Consider the following 20,637-nt stretch of genomic DNA (forward strand, 5'->3'; position numbering starts at 1 on the left):
AACTATATTTTGCCCGAGGGGCCGATTATGATTTTCATCACTTTCAGTATAAACTACATTGAAACTCTATTGAAACTGTTAGAAAGACACTTTTCAAAGGATTTTTACTGAAATTGGAGTTTAACAAGATGATTTGATTTGTATCCTGTTTGGAAACATAATGTACCCAATGCGGTGCTATAACGTGGATTACGTATTTTCTTACTGCTCAGTCTTTATTTACTTTTATTACTTACTGAGTTGGCGTACTCAAATTACTCCCTGCACCTTGTGTGCAGATTCAGGTACTTCTGAACCCGGTGGTGGGTGTTGATTACTCATTGGCAGGTTCATTGGAGTTAGCAAGGTAGCTGCCTGGCGATCGCAGCCCTGCTTTTCTCCCTCCTTTATTCTTCCTTAGTGTATTTTTGTGATTTTTCCCGGCCATGTTGTCCTTGATGTCGTCAGAACAGTTGTAGTAGAGGCTCATGACTTGTGACACCCCGATCGGGCTTGTGTATTTATTCCTCACTGATTATTTAGACTTATACTATGAGATTTCTGGTTAATTAATGGCTTAAAAATGACTGTTACAGAATAATGGTTTGATTTGGGAATCGTGTCGGCTGGCCTAGTTTCATGATAGGCGCCATCACGATCTGGTCAGTTTTAGGGTCGTGACAATAACATTAATTACTAAATTTATAAAATATTACTACTCACTAACACCTATATGAGCATATAAGATTTCTCATGTTAAGAAATTAATCGAGGCAATCTATGCAATGTCAATCGTCCTTGACATGATGAGTCCCAATTTTATATCTAAGGGTTTAATGAAATTAATATTAGTTGTTTCTTTTTTATAGTCTAAATAAAGCTAAGTAGTGGATGAGTTTCTATTGACATATTTTCAAGTCTACATGTTTGGTTTCTGTAATTAGTGAAGCTCAAAATCAACTATCAGACATTAGTTAACTTTTTAGGATAAAAAAATTAGCTTTGGAATTGTCGATATGGAATGTTTTGGAGCTAATTAGAAAAAATATATTTATAAAGAAATACATACACCATGAAAAATTAATCTGTTCTATATGGCTAAATTTACAATAAGATCATACATTATAATTTAATTTTTCCCTTTTATAACCGCGCAAAGCGCGAATTAATTTACTAGCTCTTTTTAAATATTATTGGTAATTTTTTGGCTATTTTTGTAGCATGACTTAATGGTTAATTATTGGTTAGTAGTTTTTACTTTTGGTTTATTTCTATTAGGAGTCGTTTGGTAGGATGCATCAGATAAAATAATGCATGCATTAGCTTTATATATTAATAATACCTTGTTAGGTATATTTTTTGGACCTATGCATTAGTTATGCTAGCATTAGTTATACAGTAAGACCTCTCTATAACAGCATCTCTATATAACAACCATTCAATATAAAAGCCAAGTTTTCTCAAAATCAATTTTTATATTATGTTATTATATATGTCCTCTATAACAACACTTTACTATAACAGCCTAAAAAAAACGGAACAATCGAGGTTGTTATACAGAGGTTTGGCTGTACACCTTATTTGGTATTATCCTATGCATAACTAATGCATAGGAAAACATGTTATTAAAATTGCATTGAGCTTTAATGCATGCATTAGCTTAGTTAAAGACAAAATTGCCCTTTAAATTTTATGCTTGATTAAAATATATAGTATTATATTAATGCAAGTTTGATGTAAAGTTTGATATTGAAATCGCTCTCGCTTTTTGTATCTATACTTCACCAATTTTTTCATTGTAAATTTATAAATATGTAAATGTACTGAAATGCATTTGTAATCAATTTTTTTTCCTTTAATTTTTTTTAATTCAAACTTTCTTTGCCTAATAATTCATGAAAGTGGGAAACAAAATTAATTTTCCTAGTAGATAAATAAATACTTAGCATATTTCCTTTCTTATAAATAAATATTCATTTCTATAGTACTATATAGGTAGACAAATCAAATAATTTTTTAAATTTTTTTTATATAAAAACATTGCTCAAGATACGTTTCTTTTAAAAAGATAAAGTGGTGGACTTATCATGAGGATACTTTTGTAAATAAATAATTCTTTTAGAAATTGTACAATGCTTTGATATACAAAAACTAATACTAGTAGATAAGAAATATGTCAACATAACTTATGCAAGCGCATAACTAATACCATCATTATTAAATATACTCTATTCCGCATTACTCGTATGCACCCTACCAAACGATCCGTTAGTTCTCCCAAAAAAATTGGGCAGCTGCTAGGTCAATGGGGAAACCAAGAAATCAGAAAAAAAGCACATCAATGGATTCAAACTCACAAAATCACATCAACTGCTATTCATATATTGTTCAATTGTCAACTTTTAACCCGTATAACAAGACCACATACAGGCCTTTCCTGTTTTTTTTTTTGGTTTCCCATCCGGTATCTGATACCCGCATTGGAACCCGACTATATTCGGATTCGCGCCGCGTAGGGCCTCTTTTGGGGGGAAGCGCTCCCTACCAAGGATTTTTCCATACCCAGGACTCGAACTCGAGACCTCTTGTTAAGGGAGGAGCAGTCTCATCCACTGCAGCACATCCTTTGGTGGTCTTTCCTGTTTCTAATCTACTAATATCTCTTTTCATGTCATAAGACAAAGAAATGTGCAGACACAATTATCAACATCCAAATCAGTAATAGTAAATTTCAGTAAAAGAGTTGAACCTGACATGGACATACATCATTTGTTAGAATTATTATTCAAACCATTTCATTTGGTAGTATAAAAGTTTAATTTGTTAGACATGGTATATTTTTATTTTACTAAATTGTATCTGCAGTATGCCCCCCACATGCTGACTTATTTCTTTTTATGAGTCAGGACGTGAAAATTATTTTGATAAAGGGTAGTGATGAGAAGCGAATCTAGAACCTCTGGAGTCTGCATGATACTATGCTGAAGCAGCGACAATCTCATCTAACATTTTAAGCTGTTAGAAATACTACACACCATTTACTTAATTATATCATCAATAATTATTAAAGTTAAATAATTATTCTGGCGACAAGAATATGAATAACATTTTTTAAATTTACAACCAAAATAACATGTTCGATAATAGTCGTTTCGCAAAAACTTGTCACTAGTACGGTCACACCTGGTGGTGGCAAAATGGATAAAAATAGGTTGGATAATGATTTTTTTAAAACGAGTCAAGATATTATCCACTTAGAAAATGGATAATTAATAAATTTAACTTTTACATTTGTAAAGACTTAAATCGTGGGGTTCCTCAAATTTGAAAAATTAGAAATTCTTTCAAAAGCGATCATAATCAAGAAGCCATTGATAATGTGGATATCCATATTATCCAGCGGTTAACCCATTTTCATCCGTATTAAGTATGAGTCGGGTCGGATAATTTATCCATTTTTGCATTACTTGTTGTATTGGTGGTGAAAAAGAGCTACACGTGGAATATTAGACTGTTGACATGGGATAACGTGTAGAACAATAATATAGCAACACGTGACAGTCTTATTTGATAAAGTAAGAAAAGGCACGGGAAGGAACACCCAAGAGACAATACAGGCCTAACAGCTGGCAAAGAATGAATAAATAGTAGAAAGAAGAAAAGATACATGGACCGAAAAGAAATAAGGAAAGGGAATCCTAACAGATGTAAGGCATTTATAGCAATAAATGCATCGGTACGAGAATCCAAAATAGAGGGCAATCAATATCATTAATTCCCATAATTAGCTCAAATTATGGGGGAAAACCATTACTATTGTACATTCCTATATAAGGGCACAAAATATTATTTGTAAAGACACATCGGAGACAATATTGAAATATACACTCTACTTTGCTGCTTCTCGAAATTCTCTACCTTGACTTTGCAATCAATTATTTCCTTAGTTATTCTTGTTATTTTCCTTTGATACCATTGAGAAAGTGAAGCTAAACTTGGTTATCAGTAACCCGTTTTATTCTGAAATTAGGCTTTGACCGAAAGACATACTTTTGGTTAAACAAATTGGTTCCGTTACCGGGAATCTGATAATCTTTTCACTTTCTAAATTCACTTTTCTGTCAAACAATCATGTCAACTGCCAACGACAACAACCAATTGAATCAACAAAACCAACAGGAGGGTGGAACTCCAATCCCTTCACCTCAAAATTCTCCTCGGCAATCCCGGGATGGGACACCTCAAAGATCAACATCACTCACGAATGATCAACAAGGGGACAAGCAAACTGCCGAGGACGCATTAAAACAACTAATTGCGGAACACGTCAACAATGCTTTTCAAGCTTTTGTCAGTGGATTGCCAACTGTGCCACTAACTCCACCTCCAAACAACACTGCAACCATAGAAAACCCACGCTCGGGACTTGCTAATTCGGGTAGCGGAGGAACTCCAACCGAATCTAGCGATGGAAGGTCAGGTACCCCCAAATAATTATGATTTACAAAGTTAAGTACTAACTTTGCAGAAGCAGCTCAAGGAGCAGTATTGTGATGACCCAAAGGGTCATCTTTTGTTTTAGAATCCGAATTCGGGTTCCGAGGCCTTGAAAACCTTATTTCCTTTCTCCTCGATTTGCATGCGCAGTCCGGGCGCGTTTCCGGAAAGCTTTTATGTGAAATTTAAGAATAATATTGAATTTGACCTTTAAAATTGATTAAAGTTGACTTCGGTCAACATTTTTTGGTAAACAGACCCGGACCCGTGATTTGACGGCCCCGTAGGGTCCGTGGTAAGATATGGGACTTGGGCGTATGCCCGGAGTCGAATTTTGAGGTCCCTAGCCCGAGAAAAGAATTTTTAAAGAAAATTATTTGCTGGAAAATATAAAGGTTTTTAGAAATTAAATAGTGTTGGAACTTGATGGTATCGGGTCCGTATTTTGGTTCAGGAGCCCGGTACAGGTCCGTTATAATATTTAAGTCATATCTGTGAAATTTGGTGAAAAACGAAAATAATTTGATGTAATTCGGACCTTTGGTTGAAAAGTTAGAAATTTTGAACTATCTTAAAATTTCATGAGTTTTGGTGTTGAATTCATAACTGTTGATGTTATTTTGATGATTTGATCGCACGAGCAAGTCCGTATGATATTTTTAGACTTGCGTGCATGGTTGGTTTGGATCCCCGAGGGCTCGGGTGAGTTCTGGATACACCACGGAGTGAGTTTGGACTTAAAAAATTTCTGTTGCAGCTGGTATTTTTGTTGCAGGCTCTGATCACGCAATTGCGAGCCTAACAGGCTTGGCAATTGCGAGGGCTTTATCGCAATTGCGAAGTCATCAGGGAGGGGCCAGTCATCGCAATTGCGACAAAATGCTCGCAATTGCGAGGGGAGCAGACATGCAGCAGGTTCGCAATTGCGAAGCCTGTCTCGCATTTGCGAGCTTCGCAATTGCGAAGCTCTAGTCGCAATTGCGACATCTGCACCTGAACAAAACATCATTGGACGGGATTTTCACTTCATTCTTCAAAATTTCGAACCCTAAACATCCCTAGGCGATTTTTCAAAGACTCAAACTTCTCCAAATCATAGGTAAGTGATTTCTAACTCATCTTCTTCAATTTAATTCAACTTTTTACATGATTTCACTTCAAAATCTAGGGTTTTTCATGGGAAATTGGGTGTTCCTGGGTAGAAATTAGGATTTTCGAATTTTGGGAATTTGGAGCTCAAATTAAGGTCGGTTTCAAAATCAATTGCATATTTGAGTTCGTGGGTGAATGGGTAATCGGGTTTTGGTTCGAACTTCGAGTTTGGAATAAGCGGGCCCGGGGTCAATTTTTGACTTTTTGGGAAAAACATTGGGAAATCTATATTCATGCATTAGAATTGGTTTATTTAGCGTTTATTGATGTTATTAAGTTAATTATGGCTAGATACGAGTGAATTGGTGGTGGGATCGAGAGGTAAAGCGGTGATTGAGCTTTGATATACCGTTGGCTTGAGGTAAGTGTTTGGTCTAACTTTGACTTGAGGGACTAGGGATCCCCGTCTTGTTTGGTATGTGAAATATCATGTGTGTGACGTATATGTGTGGTGATGAGTACCTATGCGTCACGAAATTACTTGTTTAGCCCGTTTTCTTTCCCCATTTCCCTATATTTTGCCTTCCTGCCTTAATTGCTACTTGCTCATAAATGTTTCCATGTCTAATTGATTCATGTTAACTGTTGTTCTCTTTATTGAATTATTTAATTGCTTCATGTTAACTATTGACGTTCCCGTTGAAGTATTACTGGTTTCGTAGCTTCATTTTATTACCTTGTTGGCTTATATGAATTTATTGGTGCCTTATGGTGTACCTTGGTTGGTCTCGCTGAGTAGTTCTCATTGGTGAAGCTTCATAATCGTAGTGGTATTCCATTGTGTGGATTGAGGTATAAGTAATGTGGGGAATTTGAGTTAGCTTGTGAAACTCTTGTCTTTATTCTTTGTGTTTGGTGCTGATATATATATTAGGACCGGGTTGCATGCCGCAACAGGAGGAATTAGGGTGAAATGTGATTGTCTGGTGGGATCGGGTTGCACGCCGCAACAAGGAGTAATAAGGGTGGACAGGTGGGATTGGGTTGCGCGCCGCAACAGGAGGAATAAGGGCGATATGTGTTGAGGAGTAATAAGGGTGGACTGATGGGATTGGGTTGCACGCAACAACAAAGAGGAATAAGGGTGAATATTAATACTGTTGTTGTTTATATGATTGGATCGGGATGCGCTCCGCATCAGTAGTTGTTTTAAGTATTCATTTCTGCTGAAATTCATTACTGTGATGTTGAAACACCCTTAAAGATTGGTTATAGCTAAATACTAGTAGAACAACTGGGTTCCGGATTTACTTTATGCAGTTATTGCTTTAATACATTCTGTATTTCCTTTCCGTTTAGTGTAGACTATTGCAGGTTGTATATATTTTATGCCCCGCCATAGCTTCGTCACTACTTCGTCGAGGTTAGGCTCGGCATTTACCAGTACATGAGGTCGGTTGTATTGATACTGCACTCTGCACTTCTTGTGCAGTTTTTGGAGCTAGTGGCTGATCGCGAGGTTGGTTACTGTTGCTGTTTCCCGGAGACCCAAGGTAGACTTGCAGGCGTCCGCAGGCCCTGGCGTCCCCTTCTATCTTATTTCATTTTTCTGTTTTATCTATTTTTGAGACAGATGTAAAATTTTGTTCAGACCCTTAATTGTAGTATTCGTAGACTATTCGTGAATTGTGACACCGGTTCTGGGTGGAATTTATTACGGTTTTGTTATTAGTACAAAGATAATCTTTTAAACTGTGTTATTCCGCACTTAATTCCACTTATTTACTTTGGTTGAGCTTTAATTATTATAAGATAAAGGAAAAAGGTGAATTATTCAGTAACGTTGGCTTGCCTAGCGAGTACAACGTTAGGCGCAATCACGGTCCCGATAGTGGGAAATTCGTGTCGTGACAAGAATGATCACATAGAATAAATACCTGGTGTGCCACCCGTGATTAAAGGAGTGGATATTGACAAATATTCACAACAGCCCTGGAAGCCAAGTGTCGCTCCCTTGCCAATTCCAAAAAAGTTTAAAATGCCCGATATTCCGACGTATGATGGAACAACTGACCCACGAGATCATGTAACTGCTTTTACAACTGGCATGAAAGGCAATGATTTAACCAAGCAAGAAATTGAGTCGGTGCTGGTCAAAATATTTGGCGAAACACTCACGAAAGGAGCACTAACATGGTATTCTCTTTTACAGAAAATTCTATTGATTCTTTAGTTGAGCTTGTAGATACATTTATAAAAGCACACTCGGGAGCTCAAAAAGTTGATAAGAGGATGGAAGACATCATCAAAACAAAACAAGGAGATACGGAGCTACTCAGGGAATTTGTGGATAGATTTCAACGTGAAAGAATGATGTTACCACGGGTACCTGATAATTGGGTGGCCTGGCGTTTGCAAGTAACTTAAATGAATAAAGCTCAGAAGCCACGAGGAGGCTCAAGGAAAGCTTACGAGAATTCCCTACTACAACTTTGAGTGATGTTTATAATAGGTATAGTACAAAGTTGCGGATAGAGGAAGACACTATCACTCGGTCACGAGGTGATGAAAGAACAAGTTCGAGGCGACCAGAAACTGAAAAAAGTTCCGGTAAGAATAGGTACGAAACCTTACATGGGACCAGCAGGACGGGATTCACGCTCTAAACAAGAAAATCCAAGGTATGCTTCTAGATCAAGAGACAGAGACGCGGGTTCATCATCCAAGTTCGGGAAAGAGCGAGATGCGCGGGAAAACAATGTTAATACAAAGGCAAAAATTGGTGATTACAATTTCAATATTAGCACTTATGAGTTGGTAGCTGTTTTAAGAAGTATGAGAGATAAGGTGCGGTTGCCAAAAGAAATGAGATCGAACCATAGCAGAAGAAATACAGATTTCTAGTGCGAGTTTCATAAGGACCACGGTCATAAAACAACAGATTGCAGACTGCAACAGGGTGAAATAGAGCATTTGTTAAAACAAGGTTATTTAATTGACTTGTTCAGTAAGAAGGGTAAGCAAATGTATATGAAGAATAGAGCCTCCAAAACCTCCATCACCAAAAAGAACAGTTAATGTGATAAGCGGAGGAGAGGAGGTCAACGGTGTGACATATATGACTGCAAAAAAGACATCCAAAGTCACGGTTACCCACGGAAAGCGAGTTCGCCAAGTTTTGGAAGAAGACAGTATAACGTTTGATGATGCAGATGCATGTGTCGTGATGATCCCTCACAACGATGCATTGGTAATATATTTACTTGTATATGATACTAATGTGAAACGAGTTTTGATTGATCCAGGTAGCTCCGTAAATATCATTCTTCTGAGAGTGCTAAATGAGATGCAAGCTGATGATAAAATGGTGCCCAAAGCATGTACCTTATCTGGATTCGACAATTCAAGCGTTGTTACAAAAGGGAAAATAAATAGTGCTTACAACATTTGCTGAAGGAGTTGTCAAAGATACGAAATTCCAAGTGATAGATACGGAGACCATCAAAATGATCATCAACTGCATCTTTACTACTTGGAACACTAGATTCTCTCTCTATGTTCCTTTCATCAGGTTCGACAAGAATCTTCAACAAAGTATCAATCTTTGATCCTAGGTTTTCCTTTAAATCATGTGAAAGAAATTAAGTTAAAAAAGGCAGTCCTAAACTTCAATTTACAAGTTAAAAATTAAGGACAGGCAGTCCTTAACTTTGAGTTGCAAGTTCAAAAGTTAAGGACAGGCAGTCCTTAACTTAGAGTTCCAAGTTCAAAAGTTAAGGACACTTGGTCCTAAACTTTGATTTTCAAGTTCAAAAGTTAAGGAGACTTGGTCATGAAGTTTGAGTTCCAAGTTCAAAAGTTAAGGACACTTGGTCCTTAACTTTGAGTTCCAAGTTCAAAAGTTAAGGACACATGGTCCTGAACTTTGAGTTCCAAGTTCAAAAGTTAAGGACACTTGGTCCTGAACTTTGAGTTCCAAGTTCAAAAGATAAGGACACTTGGTCCTGAACTTCAAGTTTCAAGTTCAAAAGTTAAGGACACTTGGTCCTGAACTTAGACTAACAAGATCAAAAGTTAAGGACACTTGGTCCTGAACTTAGACTAACAAGCTCAAAGTTAAGGACATGATGTCCTTAACTTAGAGTTACAAGCACTGAAATAAATGATATTACCTTGATGTCATTTTGAATCTTTTTTTCTGATATAGCTATTTTTTGATTTATTCTAGTAACTTCTGCATGCATATCCTTTTTAAACTTCTCCGATAATCTCTGAATCAAAATCCATAAAAACAAAAAAGTCTCTTAAGCAAAAATAATCAAATAAAAAACTAATGTTATTCAAAGACAGAAAACCTACTTTAACAATTTCCTTAAGCAAGGTTTCATCAAATTGTGTGGAGGAAGGCATTGAACTTTGATCTTGAGACAATGACTCATGCACACTAACAGGCTTCGCATCTTCTTCAATAGAAACAAATGGTGCCACCTCGATCAACTTATACACCTATTATATAAGAAAAAAATGTAAGTTTTCAGAACTAAAACACATAAACAAAAAAATAGCTAGTAATCAGATTAACTTACATTTTAATTATGGAAGTATTTTTTACACAGAGAATCATATTGTGGAGAATTCATATCTGAATAACATAACATCCGAGGAAACCCACATTCTCTGAAGTTCACAAATTATTTTTCCTGGGAAATTGAGAATACTTGGATAATCCAAACAGAAAAGTGAAAGGGAAGCCAAGTATAGTATAACTGTCCTTGTCTTTATCTTTCTCATGCTCATTCTCATTGGGCTTCAAACAACTCTTCAGTGATTTTACTAACGTTTCATAACAAAAAGATCCCCAGTTGAAAGAAGAGCAGAGTTCATCGTCATCTATAATTTTCATTAGCTGCTCGGACACATTCCGATTCTTCCGCTTCCCCATCAAAATAGATTCAACAAAATAAATTGTTGCCAACTTCACCGCATCATCATCGCTACCTACAAATGACGCAGTTGTACCATCTGGGTGACTAGTAATAAAATTAAACAAATTGCCTAACTCAGTTCTATCTTTTCCAGGGAAGTAGACTTTCGAAAGCCTATTCTCTTTTTCACGCAAAACTGTGAAGTCCACTGAAGAAGAACATTTTAAACCAGTAATTATATGAAACGCTTCATGTGTAAACTTTACTTCATGGTCAAAAACCTTGAATGTCGTTGAATTAGGGTCATTGCTTACAATTTCTGAAAGCAACACACAATGAATAAGTTTACTACAGAACTTCACACTTTGTAATCAGAAAAAGTTTCCGAAAATACCATCCCTCAACTTCTTCCATTGCGTGTTCGACAAGAAACTTTTTATTGTTTCCTTATACTGTAAATCTCCTTTCCAATAGCTCATCGAATTACGCCAAACATCAAACTCGAAAACACGATCTCCTTCCATTAGAACACTACAAAGAAGGAAAAAGAACATAAAAAATTAGGACTAAAATCCAGGACCTAAGTAAATGCATCTTAAAGTTAAGGACAATAGGTCCTTAACTTACAGTTACAAGTTCAAAAGTTAAGGACACTTGGTCCTGTACTTAGACTTACAAGTTCAAAAGTTAAGGACATTTGGTCCTGAAGTTTGAGTTCCAAATTCAAAAGTCAAGGACACTTGGTCCTGAACTTACAGTTACAAGTTCAAAAGTTAAGGACACTTGGTCCTGAACTTCAAGTTTCAAGTTCAAAAGTTAAGGACACGTGGTCCTGAACTTAGACTTACACGTTCAATAGTTAAGGACACTTGGTCCTGAACTTTGACTTATAAGTTCAAAAGTTAAGGACACTTGGTCCTGAAGTTTGAGTTCCAAGTTCAAAAGTTAAGGACACATGGTCCTGAACTTCGACTTCCAAGGTCAAAAATTAAGGACACTTGGTCCTTAACTTTTATAGAAGCACAGTTAACTAAAAATTCACAAACACGGTAGCTTATGAATTCGTACGACTATTTTTATGAAATATCCTTACATAATCAAATATATTGATTGAACCACAAACACATTTCAATACAAAAAAGTTCTGAATAACTTCCTCACAAAAATCCGCTCCTTATTCCATACTGAATCAAGTTATAATTATTATTTTTGAAATTTCACACATACTTGATGCCAAACACAACATTGATCGCAATTACAGTTATACAAAAAGAAAAATGCATAAAAGTAAAATAAAAAACATACCAGTTCGCTGGTTCGATGCAGAGAAAATGACAAAGGAGAAGAGATTAAGTGCAACAAACTACACGCAAAGAATTGCTGGGCAGGAACAAAATCGAACAATGATTTGCATGCAAGGAACGATACTGATACTGAGGGAGAAAAATTTGCCTCTGAAATTTTGGCTCTCAAATTTTGCCTCTGAACGTATAAAATAATGGTTTGGGAATATAAGAATAGAAGAAAGGGTAAAACTGTCTTTTAAAAATAATTTTAATAGAGTAGTGACTATTTTTGCTCAGCATTAGAATTGGTGGATAAAAACTAAACACCACCTTATTTAGTGGCTACCACACGCCATCCTTACTTAAGTTTTGTTGCACATGATAATCAGTTGAACTTTTGCTTATGCAAAAATCAAAGTCCAATGGACCCGTTGGAGCGCCAAGCCTACTGTCACGACCCAAATCCACTACGGGTCGTGATGGCGCCGGACACTGCCGTCAGGCCAGCCAACTCAAATACTTAATTAAATCTCATTTTAACACCTTTGAAAAAAAATATTTCTTTTATACGTTTTAAACAAGACTCAGTGTATTCTTCCGAATAAATAATAAAATGTTTAAACAACTTTTAAGATTTCCAAATAATCCAAATACATCCCCAGAACCCGGTGTCACAACTACATGAGCAACTACTGATAAGAGAAATAAAATACAACATCCGTCCGAAATACAGTGGACGGAAAGTAAATACAGTACACTGGAAGGGACTACCCTAGCTGCGGTCGCCTCGAATGATGCAGCTCACCTAGTCCCAGAAACGTCCGTGCTGCTACGCCCCGTAGGCTGCTAGAGGAATATATACCTGTGCAACAAAATGTACAGAAGTGTAGTATGAGCACGTAATCAACGTGTACTCAGTGAGTGTCCCGCCTAATCTCGAAGGGGTATAGACGAGATGGTCAACTTGACACTCTCTAATAGTCCAATGATTATTTATCTTTAATATACATATTAAACAGTGGATTTATTTTATAAACATGATTTTTAATACAGATAGAGGAAACAAGTAAACACGTAATTCTTTCATAGGAAAATTTCCAGAGTTTCTCTTTAAATATAATCCAAATATTTTTAAGCCACAAAAGGGCAATAATAACTTAATTAAGTCCAGGCAGCAACACAAGCATGCGCAAATCATACCGAGGCGACGGCCCGATACAACAGAAATAAATGTGCACTTGCCGAGGGTTGACGGCGCGCCTATAGATGCATCTATTAATCTGTCGAGGCGTTCGGCCCGTTCCAAAATAAACACACACGACAGTCAGACAATCAGTCAAGAAGTCAACATGGAGCAATTATCCAAGAAAGGCCAATTCTCTTTAATAATTTGAGAAAACGAAGCTTAAGTCTTTTTAGAAATCCATTTATTAATTTAATGTGATCTAAGCAGTTCAAACCATCAATGGGTTCTCAATTAATTCAAATATAACATGCTTTTGGGTCCTAAACTACCCGGACAATAGCATAATAGTAGCTACGCACGGACTCTCGTCACCTCATGCGTACGTAGCCCCCATAAATAGGAGCACTTAACCAGTTTAACTCACCTATGGGGTAAATTCCCCCTCACAAGATTAGAAAGGAGACTCACCTCGCTCCGAAGACTCATAACCGGTGTTCTGCATCCTTCTGAAGGCTTGGACCAACGCACAATGCACCAAAAACTAGCCAATTAACGACAAACTAATGAGAACATGCTCAAATACTTGTTAAAAGTTCAGATTATATAAATTCCCAGCTCCGCTTAGTGAAATGACCAAAATGCCCTCGGGCCCACGTGCCCGGAATCCATAATTTCTCGAAGATAAAGATTACCCATAACCTTAGGAACTCAAATATATAATTTTCTCCTAATTCCATGCTCAAAATCGTGGCTAAATTCCAAGAATATGATTTTCTAGGTTTTTCCACCAAAACCCCAATTTTTTTAATGCTAATTTTCATGTCTAATTCCATGGTATAGTCTTCCATTTGACTTGAAAATAATTAGGAGTAACTTACCTTAATATTGATGATGAAATCTCTCCTTGAAGCTCTCCAAAAATCGCCCCCAAGCCATGCAAAATGGGTGAAATGAACCAAAATCCCGATTTAAAACAAGTCTCTGCCTCCAGTCACTTCCGCTTCTGCGAAAATATAGCCGCTTATGCAGTTCCGCTTTTGCGGACAGTAGGCTGCTTCTGCGGCTTCCCTGGCTTAGCCCTTTTCGCTTCTGCGACCATACCACCGCAGATGCAGTTCCGCTTCTGCGGGACCTTGACCGTATCTGCGGTCCTCCCCAAAATCCTCTCTTCCGCTTCTGCGGCTCCGCATCAGCGGATCAAGGGCCGCTTCTGCGGTCCTGGCTGCCCCTACGCCCAACCGCTTCTGCGGCTTCGTCCTCGCTTCTGCGGGGCCGCTTCTGCGGTCCCATTTCCGCAGAAGCGGAGATACCAGATACCAGATCCCTTCAGCTGTTCTTCAACTTCCAAATTTGATCCGTTAACCACCCAGAATTCACCCGAGGCCCCCCGGACCCCAACCAATCATATCAACCAATCCCAAAACACATTACGGACTTGCTTGAGGCTTCAAATCATATCAAACAATGCTAAAATCATGGATTACACCCCAATTCAAGCTTTATGAACTCTAAAATTTCAAACTTCTATTTCCGATGTTTAAACCTATCAAATCAAGTCCGATTGAGCTCAAATTTTTCACACAAGTCATATTTGACATTACGACCTACTCCAACTTCCGGAATTGGATTCCGACCCCGATATCAAAAAGTCAACCTCCTGTCAAACTCCTCAAAAACCTTCAAATTTCTATCTTTAGCCAAATGGCTTCAAAATGGTCTACGGACCTCCAAATTCACTTCCGATCGCGCTCCCAACTCCAGAATCACCATACGGAGATACTCCCAGTCTCGTAATTCCAAACGGACATTGATAACACCGTAATGCTCTTCAAACCAACTTATGAAATTCCTTCTAAAATGCTAACTTCCACAATAGGCGTCAAAACGCTCCCGGGTTATCCAAAACCCGAACCGGGCATACGCCCAAGTCTGAAATCATCATACGACCTGCTGGAACCTTCGGATCCTGATTCCGAGGTCGTTTACTCAAAATTCCAATCCTAGTTCATTCTTTCAACTTTAAGCTTCTGAAATGAGAATTCTCTTTCTAAATTAACTTTGAACTTCCTGAAACTCTATTCCGACCACGTGTACAAGTCAAAATACCTAAAATGAAGTTGTTCATGGCCTCCGACTGCTGAACGGAGCGCTAGGACTCAAAACGACCGGTCGGGTCGTTACACCCACAGCTCCTAAAATCGGTTGACCGATAAAGTAAATTAGAGCAAATTTTATCCCGAGATTATTATCCTTATGTCATGTGCCAGACGACCCCTTAGAGTTTGATATGGGACTATCCGTAACAAACTGGTGGTGTTGAACACCCTTCAAAGTCAATCCCTATCAGAGATAGGGGGAATAGTTGCAACTAGAGGTACAGGGGAACCAATGATCGAAGCCCGAGAGGAGATCAATGCGCTCGCAGTCGTTCCTCAAGTGGAAACTTTCGTATCTATGATTTAGTTTGCTTTCTTAGAATCTCTTGCTCTGTTCTTTATACTGTGGTATCAGAGCCAGCCTATCCTTTCGGAGGGAGGAACAGTTAACTAAATATGTCTGAGTCATTTCCATCATCCTCTTCCCTTGCAAAAATGAATATGTCCCCTACTCTATATAAAACCTTGTCCAAAAAATATGATTACCTCTATGAAGTAGATATACTACTTGATGAACAAAAAGTATCCTCCACTGAACTACCCCTCATAAACCCTTACTCAGCTTTTGCCAAAAAAATCCTTTGCACCCTGGACCCAAATTCGTTCCTTAGTCCAACACAGACCAAAAGGAGTTAAAGAATATGTTGCTGCCTCAAAACTTGACCAGCATCTTATTCTTGCCACTCGAGAGGAACAATTTATCACTCTTCAAATACCAGATGATTTTCCCAGACAATGGAGAGATCATGGTTTTACCCATATTCATTTTGGTGCTATCCAAATCGCTTTAACATACCACGGAAGAAAAGGTCAACCTGTCGTAGCTCGACTTTCTCTTCTAGATACAAGATATTTGGAGTACCAACATGCAAATTTGGGTACTGCAGAAGTTACCTTAAATGCCGGAACTATCTTCATAACTATCTTTCCAAATTTCAACATGTCCCTTTATGACCCATACCTAACCGAAGATCTAAAAATCCAAGTCCAAATCCAAGGAATCCCGCAAGCAAAAGATTCCATCCAAGCTACTCTTCACCACCAAATAGCATGGCGAGTCCAAAATCATGCCATGGATCTCTGTCTCCCCGGAGGAGAAAATGCTTTACTCTTAAATATTGATGCTACCAAAGGGAACACCATGTGCACCCAAATACCCAGACAGATTTCCAGAGATGAGCTAGTCAAAATTCTTCCTGACTCTTGGATCACAAATTACGAAAAGCTAAGGGAACTGAAGAACCTCTGCAATCTGGTGAACCAACTTTTAGCAAAAGAAGTGACAAAACCGTTTGTATAAGCTTTGATCATTCCCATCTCAAAAAAACCCAATAAAACCATCTTCTCTTGCCAAATGATTCAACCCAAAGATACCACAGATACATACCCAGAACCTGATGGAGAGTTTTTCTGGAATATACAAAGCATCATGGAAGAACATGACTTGTGCCAATATTTTGACAAAGAAGGAAAAAGAATGTGGTGGTTCAAATGCCCCTTTCACTAGTCACTGCCCATGGGATCTTGATTGCACCTGCCAAGACTGTTTAGAAGATCCAATTGGAGAATATGATGAACATCTCTAGCGCAAACCAAAATCTAAGAAAAAGGAGAAAGCTACTGAAAAACAATTTCGAGCCAAATATGAAAATAAAGATCCTTCAATTGGCTCATTAAGCCGTCCAGGTAAATATGAATTTCTTGTCAGTTATGAACCCCAGGAATGGCCAAAATTACCAGAAAAATTCATTCCAAGTTGGGATGATAGTGAAACCACCCCAAAACACATACCACCATCAGCTGGTAACCCAGAATCCAAAAAGCAACCTGAACCTAAAACTCCATCAAACCAAAAGTCTACACATCCGCAAATATTCATGATGAGCCCTTCAAGTTCCAGTCACTCCCAAGATTTTCCTATACTTTAATCTTTCGAAAAAGAGGGTATAAGTCATGCCCCAAAAATCCCCAAGAAAAACATAGTACTACCTTCTGGAGAAAAAACCCCAACGAGTGACATTGAAGCAACAATAAATTGGCAATCAGAAAACTCCATCTGCCACAAAGTCCTGAACAACATTGGCAACACCATAAAGAATGTGGCCCAATACACAGAACAAAATGATGAGCAAAGTGGAAACAATTGAGAAGAAGATGGAGCAGACATCGTCTCACCATGCCGGACTAATCAAAGCTTTGGAACTAAGGTTGGCAAATTTACAATATGAGATTTGTCCGCCAGGAACTTCACTTTTCCAATTTTTCCAACAACAACAAAAAGAGACGATTTCCATCAAGGAACAAATCCAACTTTTGAGAAATGAACACTTTGAGCCACAAAAACCCCCAGTTTTCCCTTCAAAGCCTACCTTCTTCCCTATGTCTCCACAAGCATACTCCCCGCCTAAATTGGACTACACCTTTTCTACCTTTCCATCTACCTCATAAAATCCAATCTCTTTCACCCAACCAGCAAAAGAAGAACATGATTTTGATATCGCAAAAATGGTTTGGGAAAGGAAAGATGCCCTTGCAGCATAGAAACAAACCAAGAAAAGGCGAGACCAAGGAGAAAGTTCAAAAGGATCGAATCCCGAAAATCTGATGATCTCTAACCAGAAGGCTCCAGGCCTCTATGTCTCCCAGCCGAGATACATATCAGAGGAAGATACTCCATGGTCGAAATCTCTAAATTCATCAGAAGATGAAACAATGGAAGATAGCTCTCAATCAAGCAATGAATCCACAACGAACTCTGCCGAAGAAGACAATCCCCCAATATTTGTAAACCAGCCAAGAGACCCAGAAATATCTGAAGTAGATGAGAAACAAGAAGGCATGACGGATGAACCAATCCCAGAAAAGAGATATGAGCCCATGGCGTCAAAACCAGTTGGAACTGGTTTCCACACTTTCACCTTAGATGACGTCAAGGTTCCAAAATGGCCTCAAAGGATCCAAGACTTCTATACTTGGATGGTGACAAAAAATTTGGTTGAACGAGAAAAGTATATCATCCTTTCAGAATTCACTTCACGGTTCTCAGGAATTCTCAGAGATTGGTGGAACTCACTTGGAATCCAAGACAAAAATACTTTTCTTACTTCCCAAGATTTTGCCTTCAACATCAGGATCCTACATGAAGTTTTCTGCGGAGATACTGGCCAAAGACAGGAGAAAATGCGAAGACAACTCTTTGAGATGAAGTGTGTATCATTCAACAGAAATGACATTGATAGACATTTTCAAAAAATGGCGAAGATATACTTCGAGATCGGTGGAGATATCAATCTAAAGCAAGCCTTTGTATCTTCCCTTCCAAAGTTGCTGGCAAGTTGAACCATGACCATCATTAAAGAAAAGTTTCAGTCCATAACAATCCCACAAATTGGTTACATCAGACAAGCTATTTTCGTTGCATTAGATGATATTTGTACGAAGCGCTCTGCCCTAAAGCAAATTATCCAACACAATCCAGCGCTTGACAAAGCATACCGCAAATCTGATCTAATCACCGGATCAGGATGTTCCTACCACACATCTAGGCGACGGAGAGAATTCAGGAGGTTCAAATGGCCAAGAATTTCAGATGGGAAATCAAGGTCCAAGAGACGCACAAAATATTTCAGACGAAGAAGGCCAGGAAATTTTCATAAGAAAAACAAATGTTTTATTTGTCATAAGATTGGACATTTTGCTAAGAATTGTCCACAATCAAGAAGATCTGTCAAACTGATTGAAGAAACTGAAGATTACACCGGCATACATCTCGACAAGGAAGAGGACCTTGAATCCATATTCTCTGTGGATGATGAACCCAATGAAGAAACTTTATTCTCTCTTGATATCTATGAAGATCAAGGCAATGATCATTACCAAATTTCAGAACCAATGATCGAAGCCCGAGAGGAGATCAATGCGCTCGCAGTCGTTCCTCAAGTAGAACTCAAAGTTTATTCATCCAAGTGGGATAAACCAACTCGAGTTATTGCTTTCATCGACACCGGAGCTGCTTCCTCACTTATAAATCCTGTTGTTCTCCCTGAAGATCAATGGGTACCACATTTTAAGGATTTCAACACTGCATCAAATGCAATCTTGACCACAACTGTCATTACAAAGCACCCGATCACAATTGAGTTCTTTCCAGGATTGAAGTACAGAACCAAACTGCTAGGATCTGATGTACCAGGAAAGGATCTTATTATTGGATTCGAAATTTACAGACAACTTAGAGATCAACTCCAGATCAGGGCCAACGGGATAGCTTTTAAAAAGCAGTTCAGACCTTATTCTGAGATTCCAAGGCTATTCCAAATCACCAATGACGAACAAATCAAAGATATTGAGCAACATCTCATTGAACAATCATGTGCCGAATCCCACAAGGATTTCATGAAGAAAGGGAAACGCCCGTTATGGAAAAACGAAGAGTTTTTTATCAAGCTCCCTTTTAAGAAAAATGAAAATATCAATCCGACAAAAGCCAGTCATTCAGGGATGAATCCAGATCATCTTCATCTTGGAAAGAAAGAATGTGAAGAACTTTTGGAATTTGATCTGATAGAGCCATCAGATTCACAATGGGCATGCGAAGCATTTTTTATCAACAAAAGAGCTGAGCAAACAAGAGGAAAACTCAAGTTAGTCATCAACTACCAGCCACTTAACCATTTCCTCCAAGATGATAAGTTCTCTATCCCAAATAAAATCACCCTTTTCTCCCACTTAGCCAAGGCCAAATATTTTTCCAAGTTTGATTTAAAGTCAGGATTTTGGCAATTAGGAATACACCCTGAAGAAAGACCCAAAACAGGATTTTGCATCCCCGATCATCACTTCCAATGGAAAGTCATGCCCTTCGGGTTAAAAACTGCACCTTCTTTTTTCCAAAAAGCCATGATAAAAATATTCCAACCCATCCTCCATACCTCTTTAGTTTACATTGATGACATCCTGTTATTTAGTTATACATTGGAGGAACATATCAACTTGCTTCGTCAATTTGAGGCATTGGTAACACAGTACGGAATCATGCTCTCAGCAAAAAAGATGGTTCTTGCTCAAAAGGAGATTGATTTTCTTGGAATGCATTTTGTCCAAGATGAATACAGTCCAGGACCACATATATGTCAAGAATTACTCAAATTTCCGGATACCAACTTCACAACAAAGCAAATCCAACAATTTTTGGGCATAATAAATTATGTGAGAGATTTCATCCCAAATATCTCTATATACATTTCTCCACTTACAGAGATGCTCAAGAAAAATGCTCCACCATGGGGAAAGAAACAAGATGAAGCAGTCAAGGAAATAAAGGAGATTTCTAAAAATATCAAGTCCCTCTATATCCCTTCGGACGGTAAGAAGATATTGCAAACTGATGCTAGCAATGAATCTTGGAGTGCTGTTCTATTTGAAGAAAAAGATGGCCAGAGGAAAATATGCGGATACGCCAGTGGAATGTTCAAAGATGCCGAGCAACATTATCACTCCACTTTCAAGGAAATTCT

The sequence above is a fragment of the Nicotiana attenuata genome, unplaced genomic scaffold (genome assembly GCF_001879085.1).
Source record: "Nicotiana attenuata strain UT unplaced genomic scaffold, NIATTr2, whole genome shotgun sequence".
Classification (NCBI taxonomy): Eukaryota; Viridiplantae; Streptophyta; class Magnoliopsida; order Solanales; family Solanaceae; genus Nicotiana; species Nicotiana attenuata.